The sequence below is a fragment of the Phalacrocorax aristotelis genome, chromosome 9 (assembly GCF_949628215.1).
Source record: "Phalacrocorax aristotelis chromosome 9, bGulAri2.1, whole genome shotgun sequence".
NCBI lineage: Eukaryota > Metazoa > Chordata > Aves > Suliformes > Phalacrocoracidae > Phalacrocorax > Phalacrocorax aristotelis.
In genome coordinates, this window is record NC_134284.1 from 37,429,109 (window position 1) to 37,447,508 (window position 18,400).

At 46.9% G+C, this 18,400-nt stretch overlaps 1 long non-coding RNA gene across 1 annotated transcript in view; it reads right to left on the reverse strand.

Annotated features, from left to right (window-relative positions):
* The window catches only part of LOC142062237 (uncharacterized), a 365,718-nt gene extending 347,416 nt beyond the window's left edge, over nt 1-18,302 (reverse strand). Inside the window, exons 1-2 of the long non-coding RNA XR_012662407.1 lie at nt 17,981-18,302; nt 17,663-17,769 (exon numbers count right to left, since the gene is read on the reverse strand). This is a non-coding gene — a long non-coding RNA (uncharacterized LOC142062237). The remainder of the gene's footprint in view (nt 1-17,662; nt 17,770-17,980) is intronic.
* Nucleotides 18,303-18,400: the final 98 nt, after the last annotated feature.

Below are 18,400 nucleotides of genomic sequence, written 5' to 3' on the forward strand. Positions count from 1 at the left end.
TCCCCCTATGTTCTCTCTCAGCCCTCTTCCTAACCCTCGCTACCTCCCCTGGGCGTACCACTGCCCACAGGGAGATGCAGGTACAGAGAGATGAGGTGCCTGATGTGGCTCGGAGGCAGCAGCAGATGCAATGCCAAGTCCCACAGGGCTTTCACAGCTGTAGGAAAAGGCTCATCAGAGAGGGTTCATCAAAGAGCCATGAGAACCATTAAAGAATGTGGAAGTTTGCCTTAGAGAAAGAGACTTTGGGAGTTACTCTATTTAGCACATCAAATAAGATTAAGGAAAGACCTGATCACAGCCCACACAAACCAGCATATGAACAAAAGCTGCAGAGCAAACTCTCCCACATAACAGGATAGGGAAGGACGTTGCCTGCGGTGGACGGACAGTTGGATCACCTGATAGGAACTGGCCCTTTTTGCCCTCACAATCCATGTAAAATTCATCCCATCTTTTAATGCTCCTTGAGATTCAAAGTCTGAAGGCTGAACCTAGACAACTTCAGGACATAAGTAACAGGAAAATCTTATTGGGGTGGGCAAGTAGTTGCTGGAGTAGCAGAACCATGGATGTGATGGAGTCAAGGACATGAGCACTGTCCTGCAGGTTGGACCTTGGCCGCCCTCGTCCCCAAGCTCTGCTCGGACAGCAGCAAGGGGAGATGCTCTCTGCAGGGGCAGCAGACTGGGCTGCGCTCTGTTGTCCATCCTCCCGTACCCCCCAGCACCCACCACCACTGTACCGGGGGTGTCAGCAGCCTGGCCCTGATCACTCCTCTTTGGACCGCTCTCTGTCAGGGGTGATTTTAAGGATGCATTTCTAAATAGACAAAGTGGAGCAGAGGAATGGACTTCGTTACAGAAGAGGCTGGACTGTGCGACCACAGTCACCCCCCTCTACCCTCATCCGCAGTGAGAAACACAGCCCTGTGGTACGTGTCCCTCCGTGACCCTGCAAAGCGATTCTGCATGGCTCCCGGGCAGAAGTGAACATGGCAGTCGTGTTATACAGCTCACACACAAGATCATTCTCTGAAAGCACCTCACACCTAAAACCTTTTCTGGGCAGGTATTCCTCCAGTGGAGAGAACAGATTTAAAACCCCATAAAACCATGCCATAAGCATGATTTTCCCTCCAAGATTTCTGTAGCCTAACTAGCGCCCCGGCCTACACCACTAATGCAAACAGAAATGTGCTTCAGGACTGGTTCTGGACAGGCAAATTGGTTTGTGCCGCGACAGCATACCAAGGAATCCCTGCGTGCTCCCCGTGGCGTGTGTGCTTTACTTGAGCATCCACTAACAGCTCTAGTCAGAGCAGGGACACTGCCCTGCGCAGACCTCGGCACTGACCCACTCAGGCCGTTGTCTCCCTCTTAAAATACTGGCCTAGGACCTCCGGCTCTGTCACAGTCTGAGATCAGTCACTCAAACTGACCTGTAAGATGGGGTCACTATGTTTCTTCCCTTCTTTCATTGAACAAGGCTGGAAACCCTTTGGACCAGGAATTCACTTACTGATCTTTGTTCATCTTTGTAAAGGACTTGTCCTTTAGGACAAATCAGCAAGAGAATCCAAGAACCAAAGGTTTGTGTAGCTCAGCACTCCGGCTCTGATGCTGGCCTAAGCCAGGAAAAACAGAGGACTGTGCCCAAAACACTGTCCTAGTTTGCACCCTTTTAGGTCAAGGACTTCTTCAGACGCACAAATTTTGATATATTTGTTCCTTCTGAGGTGATTTCTCTTGCATGAGCAGAAATACACAATACAAGTAACACTGCTAGGAATTCACTATCACAGCAAATTTAACTTTCTGCAAGACAGCCCTAGTTATGAGCCATAAGCATTTTTAAACTCCTACTTTACTTTTGCATAACTTCTTGCAAAATCTTGGGACAGGTTACGACACTGTGGAACCATCTCACCCCTCAGGGAAACAACGTCAAACTCTATCACCACAATGCGCTGTCTCCTAATAACAGGCATCATAAATCTCTCTCTCCTCAATAAAAATCAGACATGTTTCCTTGCAATCAATGGGGATTACTTCAAGCAATCACTTATGAAATACACACAAAAGATAAGGAAAGTTACAGACACAAGTGAAATAAACTCTTACCAATAAGGAAAAGGACAACAAGGATGCTTTAAAAGAACAATAATAGGGAAAATTATTGTAATAGCTTACATCCATTATTGGGAATGGATGCAGCAACTATCAGTGTTAGAGAAAGCACTCAAGAAATATCTATCTTTTGTGCTTGTAAAGATTCTGAGTATTCACTTTTTACAGGAATAACAAAAATATTTTCTGTTAACAAGGACTGTTTAACTAAGCAGATTATTATCCAACCACAGCCAAAGCGAATCACAGACAAGAAACTTTAAAGCCATTTTTGTGAGCGGTTTTTCAAAGCAGTTCCTCAGCTAATTACATAAACATTTACGAAACCTCGGCGCCTTCAGTAAAGGACAGAGAGGAGGCCTGCAGGAGCAGATGGCTGTAATCACAGGACTGAAAGGGGCAAGCTGGATGCCCCTGAGAGCTGCAGAACAGCTAATGTGGCAGACCAGAAAGGGAAAATGAGGCAGGCTCATAGTCATGGAGTTCGGATGGTAGCATTAATTACTAGGATGCTGCAAAATTGATTGGATTTTGTAGAAACTAGACCTGAATAAGCCAAACGCCTTATAGAAACTTCTTGCGCCAGAATTGCGATTGTTAACCAAACTGCAAATTCTCATCTCAAGCATCTGAGGGCATGGAGAGAAAGATGCTCCCGGTAAGGGCATGTAATTCTTAGTGCTCCTGTACAAGCCAAATGCTGATCTCATTAGAGAAGAACTGAGCACAGCTCTGATCATCTGCTTCAAAAACACAAACTCAGACACAAACCGGTCTAGAAGCAGCAGCAAAGTGACACGGGTTAGTGCTTCCAGCTGGGACAAAGGCCAAGACAAACTGTGGCTGCTCTCTAGAGATACGCACGGAGAAAACAGCAGTGAAAGGGGAGAATTCGGTAGGCTAAGGGGCAGGGCCAGCACGAGAACCAAGTGTTGGAAATTAGCTATGAACACATTGACTCTGGAAATCAGAAGGCAGCGTCTAATCAGTAGAGAAGAAATACTGAGGAGTACACCCCAGCAGCAGCAGCATGGCAACGGGAAAAACGGGTAACCAGTTAAAAATGAGCTCAGCTGATGACAATAGCGGGGTAGGACTGAAAGCAACAAGTCAAGAGTCCTTTATAGCACATGTTCCTGAGGAAAGGTTATGGGTGGTCCCAAGGAAGGACGCTGAAGGGGCAGCTCAAGGGTCTAAGAGGTGAATCTCAGATGCACAGGCAGGAGAGGGACTAGCACTGCCGGCGTATACACCACTGGAGACCATCCTGTATGAAGGGGTCAGAGACCCGGGATTCAATCTCTGAGCAGCCTCTGTAAAAGCAACAGGAAGACCTGGGGTCTGGAAAACCTGCCTTGCATAGGGAGATGAGAGAAGCTTTTCATATTTTGGTTAACAGTGAAAGAATGCGGCCTCCTCGCCACCTGCCCAGGCTGAAGGCTTCTGGCATTAGACTGCTCTTCGTTCTGGCGGAGAAAGGAAGCGTCTGGAAACTAAAGCGAAACAATTTCACGTAGGAGTAAAGCACACAGCTTTACCACTGAGGTGAAAGTCACCGGAACAACTTATTATAGTCTGTGGTTGGTTTCTTAATCAGATCAGAAATGATTCCAGAGAAGCTCTCCTACAAGCCAACAGGTCCAAAGGAAGCTAACCAGGACACCGATTTCTACGGCCTGCGCGGCAGCAGAATCCAGACTGCATAGCCAAATGGCTTCTCTCTTGCCCAGGGATCTGTGACAGCTCCTGTAACCAGCAGCAGAGCTTTCAAAATCCAAGCCAAGCTTTCCTTAGCTGTGCACCACACAACGCATTTTCCTTAACCCTTGCTCATGCTTGTGTTTCTAAGAGTCACAGATGGGGGGGCATATTTAAAAGCTAAATGCTGTAAGCATTATGAATAGCTGGGGTTTTAGCAGAAGTACGTTTCAGGCGGAGCTGTGTGCTGGCCAGAGACCCCTGCTCCAGAGCCGGGCGCAGCACTGAAGGCAGCTCCTGCCATCTCGTGGACGTGGGCCCTCCGCCGCGCTGCTCCGGCATCGCACATCAAACCAGCTGAGAAAATGCAGTGCTTTTCCCTCTTCAGTACCTCCTCTCTGGAAATGCTTGTCAGTCAAGCCTTTCCACCTGGATGCAGAAGAAAATATTCCCTCGCATGAGGACTGACCCCCCAAGCGCAGGTACCACGTATGGCATCGGGGGGAAACGCGTGAGCTGCTTATGGATTTCGCGAGACTTCGCACAGCCCAGTGAGGCTTGAAAGGAAATGCTTGGCATTTAGTGGCTGATCCCTAGAGCTTAGCTATTTTTGCCTCTGCTCCTAAGATAGCGGGACCATTTATGACAAAATCCAATTTTGAAAGGTTTTATGAAGTAGATAATCTCTAAGCAACAAAATATTTCAAAGATTTTTCTTGTACCTCGCTCATGCAAAAAGTTACAAAGATCAAAGAAACTGTCTTTTTTCATACATTATCCAAATGTATCTTTGTAAAACAAATTATGAAGTAGCTCCTCTTAGAATTTAAAACAATATATTGAAAATGTTTGAGTAACAGCGCTAATTTGGTTTTAAACTTTATTTAACTATGCTTAGCCAAATAAGCACTTAGCAGCTTAATACTGTAGCTGAAGACATTCAGATCATTAATAGGATCTCAGCAAACCAAACAAAACTGGATCAGATCCATACCGGATACTTTTCTATCATGGCAATGAATAGGCCTTGGAAATTTTAATTAGCATACTTAACAAAAGCAATTTTAGGCTTTAAGTGTTTTTGCTTCTTCTGCAGGAAGTTACAAATCGCAACACTCCCAAGCATCCCCCTCCTGAGCCTGCTCCTAAGCCACTAAAACCTAGGGCTCTCAGAGTTCAGCAGGTGTTGAATCACAGCACATACATCTCCACGGGAAAGTAAACATTCCCTCGTTCCTACTTTCTTCTCCTTTCTGTCTTCGCTGTCTGGTTCTCAGTGTCACCGGAGCTGAAATCCACCCGTCCTCCAGGACCTCCCTGCGCTCTGCAGCAGCACCCTGCTGGCAGCCCACCGCTTCTCCTTCGGTCCTCGTCTACCTTTGCACAACGTTGGTCTCGTTCAGAGCCCCACATCCAGCTACCGTTTCTCTGCTGATGGCTTGCAGGCCACACAGTAGATGGGCATCTACCATATAGAAGGACAAATGGATCAGAGGTGGGTCCTTTCCCCCTACCTGGTCACTATTTTTTCCCTCCAAACTTGAGTTTACACCGACTGTGACTGATAGGAGCCGACGAAACCGAAAGTCTCTGGCCAGGAGTATGGGGTGAGGGAGCGAGGAACAGCAACTGGGCTGCAGCCACACAGCACACCAGCACGTCTTGGTTTTTTATGAAACCAGCCAAAAACCCTTTCTATCTAGACCATGGAGAAGCTGAAAGCACTGCTCACCACCCTGACCAACGCTGCCTCATCGCCTTCCTCAGTCCCATCCCATCCACCTACTGGCTTCTGTCTTAACACCTGGCTTACGTGCCTCTAGAACACTTCCGTGCCTGACATAAGCACTCCTGGCCTATGACCGTATGTTTCAGCCGATGTCTAAAGAGAATTATAAAAAGAAAACAAGTATGCTCTAGCATTTCTGAGGAGGCATTCTCTCCTAACCCTGGTTTGCTGAGCAGACGTCCTGAAACAAGAGTATTTACAGTTTTTACAGCTCTTCAGCCTACCTGCTATGTAATCACAGCTATCCTGAGCACTCCTCTAGAGGTCACATTTGTTCCTCTATCAGTATTCCTGTGACGATTCCCCAGAGAAAACTAGTGAAGTGATATACACCCCGCAAGTAACACCAGGACGCAATAACACCAAGAAGTACAACCACCTGGTAAAAGCAATTTCAAGGCTAAGGCAGTAACACGTTTCTTATCTCAGTGTGACCCTGCCATCAAATGAGTCTGTGCTATTGCTTGGCACTGAGATTCATGAAATGGTATTGCTGTTGGAGCACGCCAGGGCCAGTAACGTGGCTGTAAATGCTCCAGCCAAGGCAGGCTCCCCGTTGGGCACACACAGGGAGGAATTCACTTCGTCTACCTTCAGCCATCCGCAGCACAGACTGCTGCACCTGCACTGATCACCTCTACATGCCCAGTGGAAAGAAACAGGCATTCAGACATCTACTTTCACATGGCTTCACAGGCTACTTTGCCTCTCCTTCAACTACAGAGGTAAACGTAGGGAAATAGGCTCAGTGGGTGCCTCACTGACGACTCCTACCTCCAGGGACAGCCACAGCCTTAGAAAACTCGTGCCCTTAGGAGACAAAAAATACAGATGAACAAAAAAAGGGGAAGGGAAGAGGAAGAGGGAGGAACCCCCTTTAACATGAGCTGTGCAGGCTTGCACTTGCAGTGGGAGAGGGAACAAAGGTTTGTAAAAGGAGGTGTTGATGGGAAAGGTGTGAAAGGGTGAAACACTGAAGCAATCCAAACACAAATTACCATATCAATGAAGGAACATACTATGGCCATCATAACAAACACAGAAATATAACCCTGACACCACAGTGAGAACTGCTGTTAGAAGTTAGATCCCGCTGGTGGGCAAAACAGGGAAGTACAGGCCATTCCACGCACCACAAGTTCCCTCAAAAAAAATAAAAGCAGGCATTAGGAAGGCAAAAGGGTAAAGAACATAGCTGAAAGGTACTGAGAAGAGGGGCAAAGTCTGTATAATTAGGGAACAGGTAGATAGAGGTCTCTGACCTTTGCTGTGCACCACGATGGGACCACCCAAGGACACGGAGGTCCTCTTCCACCCTCCCTTCCGCATGGCCCACTCCCACACGCCCCATCACCTTCCTCCTGCTCTTTCAGCTTTCTTTTTTCTCCTCAGACCAGCTGCACTATGCAGCATTAAGAGAACACGGCAAGAGAGCACAACCAGCTCTGGTCAGCCTGGATTTCTTGTCCTGGAGAAGCAGCTAACCACAGGAGCTAAGCATGGCTCAAAGCAGAAAAAATGAGGCAGTCTCAAGCACCAGCTGTCACAGCTGATCTGCAGGCCCGGAGCATTCAGCTCTGTTGCCCTGCTTCCTGACAGTATCGTCAGAAAGCTCTAAGTCTTTTTATTCTCTCTGTATTCCTTCATAAGTGCTTGTTTCATCACAGCTCTGAAAGGTAATTATCACTGGAAACTTAGAATTAAGCAGAACCGACCCCATCTTCCCTTTTAAGAGTTAGCTTAATAGATGAAACGGTTTCTACAAATATCCTTGTTCAGACAAACGAGGAATAATTTGGTATATCTGAACGCTGACTGCATTTCTGTTCCAATCTGTTTGCAAGGTACTCTGTCTGGTCCCGTCCTTTCTCTTTTCTGTATCTCATTGTAGCTCTCCTCCACTTTTTCAGGGCTTTTCTCTAGTGACAAAGCCGGACAACACCTCATAAGCCTGAGCCTGCGAGTCTCACGCATAACCTGTGGATGTACGAGACAAAGTCTTGTACCAGTCCTTCCAGCTCCTTGTCTTGGCATTTACCTTAAATGAGAGGTACTTCAATCTCCTGGGATTCAACCCAGGACCCTGATCATGCTTCTGACTTTGATTCAACATGCCTTTGGCTCCTCCAGCTTCTTGCTCAGACCTTGGGTCCTAATTTTGCCCTTGGCTATCTCTGGCCCCTGGTTTCAAATCTCTTCCTGCTCAGCCCCTAGTCTTTGATCCCAACCGCCCACAGCTCAGCTGGGATTCCCCATCAGGCCTCACACTTCCTCCCCAGGGACGCAGGGTCTCGCATTGGCTTATGGAACCAGTAAGCCAACCCCGGCCTGTCCTCCACGGTGTCTTCCAGGAAAGCATGGCTCTGTTCCATTTCTAGCTTTCTTTTGAGCTTCCTGAAAAGTATAACAAATACACTGCTAAATGACAGGGAAACAGCAGAGGAAATTGAAAAAAGTGAACAGGGGCTACTACGAGACTCTCATTAAAGAACAGATTGCTCAGTGAAACAACAGTGAAGGGGATGTGAATGGTTACTAAGGGAGATGGACCTGGCACTGCAATAGGTGATATTGATATGCCAAGCAGAAGAATAAACAGGAACAAAAATAAAAGCCCTAGAGAAAAGCGCAAGGCACATGGCTCCGAGCACCATTGCTAAATCAGCAGGAGAAGAGTTCACAGAAATCCAATTAGCAAGGCCAGAAGCAGGAAGAGCAGGCCAGAATGTCAATCAGCACATGAAACAGCCAGCGCGAAGATGGAATGTAATAACCACCTCCAACTGCAGTGAGAAATACAGGCAAGCAAAAGGAAAGCATGCATGGGAAGGACAGAAACGGTTTGCTGCTCCTAAAAGGGAAAAAATGCTCTGAAGTGCTTAGAACAAGGAATTGGCAGCAACGGCAGCAGAAGCATAGGACTAAGCGAGCTGTACAAGGCATATATCGCACCAACCCCATGTCTAACCCATTACGATTGCACAGACTTAAACAAAGGTCTTGTTAGCAGGAAACTAATGCCAGTGCATTCCTCAGAGCTCCTGGCAATTCCCCCTTGTCTGAAGGAGCTTGACCTGTTCCAGATCTTTCATCAATCCTGGCCTCTCTTCAGGCTCCCCATGGTAGGTAATCTTACGCCATCCTCACTCTCCTACGGGCTTCTCTCACATGCGCCAAGACCTACATTCATTTCATGTACTACTTCGCTAACCTATTGCGCTGCTTCCGCACATCTCCCCTCCAAAAGCCAACTCCAGTGGTCAAAGACAGGGATGCAAAATGACACCCACACCTCCTAGGCCAGATCCTCTCTTGTAAGAGTGGTACAACTGTCGAAACAACCACCCCCTCCACAAGACTCAGCAGCAGACCTTTGCTAATAGCACAGCGAGACAGATTCCCAGTGGGCACTAATTAATACCACCTTCTCGGCTGGTGTTGACGTTCCTTCCAGCAGCTCTAGAACTGGACCAGTAGCTTTAAATCCGTCGATTTTGGAAAAAAAAGAGCAAAGCCCCACTTCGATCGGCTAGTTCAACAGCTCCATCCAGCCTTCCTGAAGGGTTTAGAAAAGAAGGACATTTCTGAAAGTCATATTTTATTTTTTGAAAATGTAAATCCAAATGGTCTGATGGTGTGGTCACAAGATCACAAACATTGCCAGCATTCATCTCAGAAGTCTTCTGGGAAGGCAATATAAAACCAGAGCTGCTACTTTCTCCTCTTTTTTTTTTCATTTCATCCTGTCGCGCCGACTGCAGAATATTCTAAAGAACATGTTAGCACAGTGGTTAATGCAGTCCATGTCATTCAAGCTTTCAGTCCATTATTTGCCTGAATATCTCTTCAGTCATGAATAAAGCTTGAAAAAAAGGGCAAAACTTTCACAGCAAAACAATTTAGTTTCACTAACACATTTGCATTCCAACCAAAATTACTAAATAAGCATGAACGAGATGAATGCAAATGAATTCACCGTTAATAAAACGAGAGGAGAATTTATGCACAAATAATAAATTCCATACATCCACTGCTCAATAGTGCTGCCTGCAAAGTCCTCTTACGGCGTCTGCCTAACGATTTACGCAGCTGTCAGATCTGACACCAAGTTTCACTGATCGCAAGGTGGCACGAGGCCCTTAAAAGCCTGCAACTGCTCTATCCAACCGGTGTTCGTACAGAAATCTCGCTATTTCATATGAAACGGGAGAAAGGCTAAAATAGACATCCAGCAGCACGCTGCAGCAGCACAACACACCGGTAACAAGCAGAACGAGGCTGGCTTCCAGTGTGGTCTTCACTTGTCAAAAGATTGTGTTTGATGAAAAGCCTGACAGGGATTCCAACCGCGGAGGGGAGGCCGGACCGGCCAAGGCGAAAAGCATTGGCAGAGGGTATTCAGAGACTAACGGGAAACTCAACCGTGTCAAACCCTCACGGTGTTACCGGCTCTGACGCAAAGCCATGACCTTTTACGGCACTCGCCTATCCCAGAGCTGACTTTAGCGAGCAAGGTTCAAGTCTTGGTTCAAAGTAAACCTGTCAACTAGAATGAGGTTTTCCAAAGAAATATATGCGTCAAAGAAAGTTCTTTCAAAAGATTCTCATCGGTTCCTCTTCTCTTGTAATTTTAGGGTTAGGTACAATTCGACACGGCCATACACACTGTGTTTAACTGAAATAATGAGTAATTACACTTCAGAAGAACACTGCCTAAGCCTCGGCTTGGTATTCGTTCTGGAGGCTGTGACTATCAACGAGAAGCCACAGCTCCAAATGCCTTTGCTCAGAAGCCGTTTTCAGGAGCCAGCACAGCATGGAGTTGTACATGTTAATCCCATGGACTATCCATACAGTTCTTTAGAAGGATGAACCACTGTGAAAATACAACGAGAAAGAAACAGTAAGAACTAAGGAGCTACTGGAAACTCTGAATTTTAATGATAGGATATTTTTTAAGAGTGAGAAAATAACTAGAAAAGCAGTAGAGAGCTGAAGACCAGGAGCGCAAAGGGAGTTAGGTCAAGTTTTGTTTAGGACAAACCCACAGGGATCACTTAGAGCAAATATTAAGAAATGGTATAGCTGGATTTTGGTGGTGGGGTGGGGACAAACAGAGAGGGACTGGAAAATTTCCAAATACGAAAAGGCTCCCGCACAGAACACGAAGCTTAAGCCGAGAACTTCCCTGGGCGCGCAGCTTTACGGGGCCTCGCTGCGCCGGGTGCACAGCGCATGCACGAGTCACTCCAGGGCAAGCACCGCTGGATTTACAGGCGTTAGCTGCTCCACAGAACTGCCTCTGCATCCCAACACAAAAGGAAATATAATTTTTCCACTGGAGAGGAACACGGTTTGGGGAAGCAAATTGTTCACAGTGATTTTGATCTGCCAGTTTTTTAAAAAATGTTAGTACCTGCTCATAAATCCAGTGCTTTTCCAATATCCAGATCTCTCAAACCTAACCAGTGTTGTCCTCCTACCTAAGGAAAAATCTCAAAGGTGCGTTGGAAACCACAGATCAACGAACCTCATTTATGCATAAACTATTTCCGATTTGTGAAAATCACCTGGGTTATTTTGATAAGAAACGTGCATTCTGACCTTTGCAAACAAAAGCATCCCTCGGTCACATATCAGCATGAATAAGAGACCGGAGACAAAACTGGTTCAGAAGTTTCATCCTGAATCCCCAAAGGCTTCTGAAAAGCTCTTTACAAAAGGCAATTAAGGAACCAGCCATCAAAGGCAGTAATCAGCCTTGTTTGAAGGTAGACTTTAAAGGTATTAAAAGGTAGGTCCAGATTCAAAACACATTAGTAAGTTTTCATGGTCAGATGCTTGAAGAGTAACATTTTATTTCATTTATTCATTACTTGCATGTAATTATTTTTCTGATATCCCTAAACCACAGCCTCCTTTTCTACTCCCTCTTTCCTCCCCTGGAGCTGCTGGCTGAGAAAGTAATAATGCACCAATCATAAGAGGCAAAAGAATAAAATAAAATGTTATTTTATAAAGTTTTTATAAAATCTTATTTTATAAATAAATGGGGCAGCCACCACATTGTCACCTGAAGAAGAGTGTGGCAGTGTTTTGTCGGTGACAAGTCTTGCGTTCACTCAGATGTGTTTGTATAGGAGGATCAGTATTTGGTTGCTGCTCAAGCCAGCAGACATACAGACACACAAAAGATGCTTCAGCCTTTTTTTGTTCATAAACCACACGCTGCTGTGAATTGCTATTCAGTCACCATTTGTTTCTACCCCACCTTCATCCTGACGGAGCACCAGCAGAACTCTTCAGAAAAATCAATACACATATTTGAAAATCGGATCATTCCAAACTGTGTGAGATTAAACTAAAAAAAAAAAATTAAAAATAAACTTCTTAGACATTTTGCAAGCAGGAGCACTTAGAAGGCAAATCAGAGAGCTCTGATATCAAAATCTGGAACAGCTGCTTAAATCTGGCTCACGTTTCCAGCAGTGACAAGCAAGCCCTTGCAGAAGCCCCACCTTAGCCCGGCTCAACGCGATCCTGCCACAGCGTTACCAGCCGTACGAAGCAGCAGTGCGCTAGTGGAAGCTGTTGGTTTTCTTTCTTTTTTTCCTTCAAGGGAACGTTAGTGTTACACACATCCACACAAATAAATTCACCGTGTTGAAGGGCATTTAAGAGATCACAAACTTGTATGACAGAGTCCCCGCAACAGCATAGAGCCTACTCACGCGTCAGATTTAATTATCTCAGTTTTGGAAGGGTCTTCAGAATTTGTCCAAAGACATCTTGTGAGTCTGACAAGTGGACAGCAATGACATGCTGAGGAAGAAATGGTAGAGGAAATGCTCTGTCAGCTGTAACCTCACTACTTGGAGGCTAGTATACAAAGTAGAAGCGCTGGGACAGTGTTTGCACTGAAGGATGGGGAGGAAAAAAACGAAAGAAATGAAGGTATTTACCAAAAGGCCCCTCCTGTCCAGCGGCACGAGTTCCACCAGGGTTCTTGGGGTGATCACGTTTTCCATCAGCGTATTACATTTAGAGCAAGGGCAAGTAAAGAAGCCCTCACCCATAGGTGAGTGCACTTCAGTTAATCGTCATTTAAGTGAAACTTCAAATCTGATCTAATTTAGCCCATTTATAGCAAGGCCTTTATCTAGGAAGCCTGACCAATATTCAAACTGACTGTTAGCACATGACAGAGAGAGGGTACAGGTATAGCTAGGGGTTTAGGACCAGAAATGTTCTTAAAATCATTTGTTAAATGAGACTTGTACATCTGAAAGGGAAGATAAATGCTAAAAGGTCGTCCTCGAGAGCTCTCTCCAGTTGCAGGATCCGGACTGGATCCAACCTGAGACACTTTACTGGTGTCCCACTCTCACCAGGACAGGCTCGCATCTTTCTGAAAACTAAAACCTGCAATGGTTCTCGCATCCAAGGACAGCAACAACTAAAAATCATCTGATGCTCTCACAAGTCTTGGACAACAACTATTCCGGTGGTTTAAAGTATGTCCTGCGGCAGACCATCACGCGGCTCTGGTTTGATGCCACTGAAGTCTGGCTGAGCGAGGCCTCAGCCTGCGAGTCGCAGTCAATGTGTGAAAGTTGCATAAAAGTTGGTTTTAGTGCACTCCACAGATTTCCGCCCTTCATTACAATGTCATGAGTAGTTAAACTTGTGCTTAGCTATCCTGACTAGTCCCATTAATTTATTGATTCTGGCCAGTGTTGAGAAGAACAGCTGGTAAATGAGTTTTGTGAAAAGTCAGCTTAGCACACAAAGCTCTTTTTAACTGGGAGAGAAGGAAAACTTCCTTATCTTTGGAAAATGGAGTACAAAATACTGCAGAGATTTCCCCAGCATAGAGCACACGCGTGACCCTGACTTGCTCATGTCGCTTGATGCAAAGGCATTCAGGACCACAACAGCAAGTGGGGGGCAATGCAGACCTCCCTCCGCTATACTGCTTTCAGTCAGAATATGCATGTTTTCAAGTGTTGCTCCTGGAGGTCTCTGAGCATTTGAAATGCTTCAGGCAAACCCTCAGGCTGGAGGGAATCCTCAGTCACACTTAGCAGGCTGGGAAAAACCGTCACTATCTGCGTGCACGGGTGAAGGCAGACCCTGGCGCTTACAGACGCAATGTCCTTCCTGAGCGCAGCACCGGCAGGGCTTAGCTGCTCTTTTGCCCCAAAAGCGGAAGGTCAGCCACGTGTTTCCCGACACAGCGGGTGGCAAGGCACAAGCTTTTTCTATAGAAGGATGGAATCCAATTATCACCATCAAAAATGTCTTCTGGTAACTGCAGCAAGTGACTGGCATAGGTCATTGCCTCGCTAGTGTAATTAAAACCATACATGTCTCAAAAATTTCCTTTAAGGTTATCAAAAAAGCCCTAAGAAACCTCCCCATCCCCACTTTGAGAAGACCAAAGTGCTGTGGCCAAGGCCAGAGTGGAGCAGGAGCAGAGGCAGAAGGAGCGGCCAGCCCGAAGGAAGGCTTAGCCACATTCCCCAGGCTGAGCCCTGAGGCTCAGCCATCCCTACTGACTCCAGCAGGTCTCAGAGGTATTCGGGCTGTTTAAAGACCAGGCTCTCAGAAACCCGAATATACTCTGTAAGAGTCTGCCCATGAAAACGCTGCTTTCAGCCATTTGCTGAGCTCTGTCAGAAGCAGACGCGAGACCGCACAAACCTCTCACATTTCAGTCTGGAGGACCCTGACTGTGAACTCACTGAACACCTTCCAGTTCCCTGGGAGCTGAAGCAAGCTTAGGTGAAGCTTTACTGTAACAGATTCATTCCACTGCCCCAAGATCATCCTACCAAGGGAAACAGGGAAGTAAAACATAGGCTAGAGATCTGAGATGCAATGAAGTCCGTCAGTAATCTGCAGCAGGAAAAGGTTTAATTAGGTTAAATGAAGATTAGTCTGTATTTCTAGATTTTAAAGCCAGTAATAAACCATCCCATATACACCTATATGTATACTTATATATGAAATATATGTGCATTTGCTTCTGCCTCCCCCCAAACAAAGGAAGCAGTTGGGTTTTTTTCTTCAGCCATATAATTAACTGATTTAAGATCTCAGAAATCTGAAGGATAAAGTGAACGACAAAAAGTATGAAAAATTAAGAAAACAATTAGTTTTCTCCCAGAAACGGGAGTATGCCTTTCATAAAAACAAATGGGTAAAGCGCAGTCAGCTAGGCAGATGGGTAGATATGACCAACGTAATTACTAAGCTACCAGGAAAATAGCTCCAGAAAGGGAAGAAGCAATAAAAGGCTAAGCTTCTTCACAGAGCTTCACAATAACTACAGGAATACAGAATGGAAACCCTGAGGGCAAGATGACATTTCCTTAATTATCAACAGTAATCCATCTTGGCTGATTGGGATACAGTCAAAAGATACTTAATTTTAAACAAGCTTTGCTCTACTTCTCCCATTGGAAGCGTGTTTTGGGAACACAGAACATCTGGTGCTCTCTCATGGGTGCCGCAGGTGACAAAGGACTAAGAGAATCCGCTTGTCCCTTGGTTCTTCATTTCTCAGGCACCTCTCCAGGACAAAAACATTACACAGAAGAGCGAACGCCAGACCGCAGCAGGGTAAAACCACTCAGAGGACTGCAGACATTTATTCTTATGCCTCTCTACTTACTATATGTATATATAGTCTGCTGGACTGTCAGTGGTGACTTGGGAGCAGAGACCAACCCCCCCCTCACTCCAGCCCCTCTCAGGCAGCTGCAGAGAGCGAGAAGGGCTCCCCTCAGCCCCCTCTTCTCCAGGCTAAACCCCCCCAGCCGCCCCCCAGCACACTTGTGCTCCAGACCCTGCCCCAGCCCCGCTGCCCTTCTCTGGACACGCTCCAGCCCCTCAAGGCCCTTCTTGTCCCGAGGGGCCCAAACCTGAGCCCAGCATTCGAGGTGGGGCCTCCCCAGTACCCAGTACAGGGGGATGTGTGAAAATATGTCTCCTTTTAAGCCCACAGCACAAAGACCCGATAGAGCGACTAAGTAGCCGTCACTTGGAGGTATGGCCTTGAACCAAAGAACTTGCACATTTTGCCTCCAGATGTGTCCACTCTCCCACAGAATAAGCTCTCCTGTTGTGCTGGTTTTGGCTGGGATAGAGTTAACTTTCTTCACTGTAGCTGGTACAGTGTCTTTTGGATTTGGCATGAGAATAGCACTGATGGCACATTGATGTTTTAGTAGTTGTTAAGTAGCAGCTAAGTGTTGCTACGTAGCGCTTACACTAGTCAAGGGCTTTTCCAGCCTCCCACACTCTGCCGGGTGCACAAGAAGCCGGAGCAGAGGGGGCACAGCCAAGGCAGCTGACCCAAGGGATACCCCACACCATATGATGTCATGCTCAGTATATACACTTTGGGAAGGAGGAGGAAGGGGGGGATGTTCGGGGTGATGCTGTTTCCCTTCCCCAGTCACCGTTAGCCCAGCTTCCCTGGGGATGGCTGAGCACCCGCCTGCCCGTGGGAAGGAGTGAATGAATTCCTTGGTTTGCTTTGCTTGTGTGCACGGCTTTTGCTTTTCCTTTTCATTATATTGTTATTATTATTACTATTACCATTACTGTTTTGCTTCCCCTATTAAACTGTCCTTATCTCAACCCATGAGTTTTCTTGCTTCTACCCTTCCGATTCTCTCCCCCGTCCCACCAGGTGGGAGCAAGTGAGCAGCTGAGTTGGGGCTGAGTTACCAGCTGGGGTTAAACCACAACACCTGTGCACACAGCTGCTGTTCCAGCTACATGCAGCACCTGAACTCACACTGCCCAACAAAAACCACACTATTCCACTCATTCTTTTTACCTTAAGGACTTTCTGTACTTAGTCTGGATTATTCTTCTTCTCTATACAATCAACCTGTTCTCTCCATCACAGAGCAAAGAATTGGCCAACAAGCTTAAAAATTATTCAAGAAACACTATTTAGGAAGCTCCACTGGCAGCTGGTAGTATGTACAAAAGGGGACTTGCTGTGCCCTCTTAGCAAAGTTTATAGCCAGTATGGGCATCTACAACGATCTAAACTACACCCCCAAATCTCACAAACCTGTTACTAGAAAGGAGCTACACCTGACTCAGCTTTCTGTGGATCCTACTTTGGGGTTTTTTTTTTTCCTGAAAGGAAGAAAAAGCATGATAGCTTCTGCAAGTAACCGGAGCAAAACAAGTTTTCTTTTCTTTTGATTACTTAGGCAAAAGCTGATCTGATAAATATTTAAGAAACTACGGTAGCACTAAGATATCATTAGAGATAAGGAATAAATTGTGGTTTGAACTTTTTTCTTTTTTTTTTTTTAACAGGAGCCGAACCACTACAGTGCAATACATACTGTTAGAAACTGACATTATTACAGTGAACTAATCAGATTGCTCTACTGCTTTCGGCTTACCAGTGCCGCGCTAGCCAGGCTGAGACCGCGCCAGCTGTACCGTCAGCTATACCCAAACCACAGCGAGACACACAACTACTAACATAAAATGTAAATAAAGCCTTTTCTTTTTTTTTTTTTTTTTGCCATTCCTGTTTTGCCTTTTCCATGCTCTGCTTTCATTTTCCCCATCGCCTTCTCCAGTCGGCCCCCACCGGCGGGGCTGCCAGCCCCACTGCTTCCCTCGGAGACCCCGGCCCCGCCGACCGCTGCGCGGGCGGCCAAGGCCCACGGCTGATGCCGGCCAGAGCTCGCCCGGCTCGCAGAGGTCCCTTCCGTGACCAAAGGCCTCCCGAAGCGCGTGCCCATGGCCTGCGAGCGCCCATACACCGCCATGTGACGGGCAGCACTCGCCCACCTTATCCACCCGCAGGTTTTAACCTCTTCTCGGCCCGAGGGAGCCGCTCAGGCGCACGTGAAAGCCTCGCCAAGGGGCTCCTTGGCCACAGAGCGAGGCCACAGAGCCTACGCTCCCAAAACGTGCTTCTCACCCAACTACTTTCCTTGCAGCTCCTGACCCGCCACCACGGAGCCACTCCTGCCTTCGACTCGTAACGCTGACAACTGCGTACCTGGGTTTTACTCCTCCGCATGCGAATTCTTAGACATTTTGGATAGCAGCAAGCGCGGGGTCATTGTCTGCTCTATAATCTGGGCCGCTAATTACCGTATGCATTTCCTGTAAGAAGCCCAAAGACTTTAATTACAAAAAAAAAAATTAAGATACCACACAGAACCCCAAAATATCCAGTATAACTTTTTTTAAAGGCAGCTCCTCTTTATTCATCACCATTTGGTCAATTACCGTAAATACAGAGGTGGTTTCTCACCCAAATCTGCATTTCTAAGCCTGCCTACCTGGACTAGCCTAAGCATCAGGCTCAGCTTACCCCGCAAGCTCTTCCCTGTGCCGCCTGGGGAGCTGGGAGAGCCTGGCGACCTCCCGCATTTTCTACTTGAAACATGAAAGCCTAGTGCTTAATCTTTCAGCCAAGACGGAGACTAACGCTTGCCTGCATTTTCAGAGGTCTGACTGCAGCCCCCATCGGAGCCGGCGGTTGTAGACGGGATTTGTTGCTGTCTTTTAAAAAAAGACCCTCCATGCGCTGCTGCGGAGCCGGGTCCATCCCGGGTCCGCGCCGGGTCCCTCCCGGGGCGCCGCCGGCTCCTGCAACGCCCACGCAGCGCCGTCGGCGGGACCCAAGGGAGGCGGGAGCGGCTCCCAGAGCCGCGCGGGGCGGGCAGAACCACCGCGCAGAAGGGGGGGGGGGGCTGAGCCGCCGCCTCCCTAAGTACCGCTCTGCGACTTC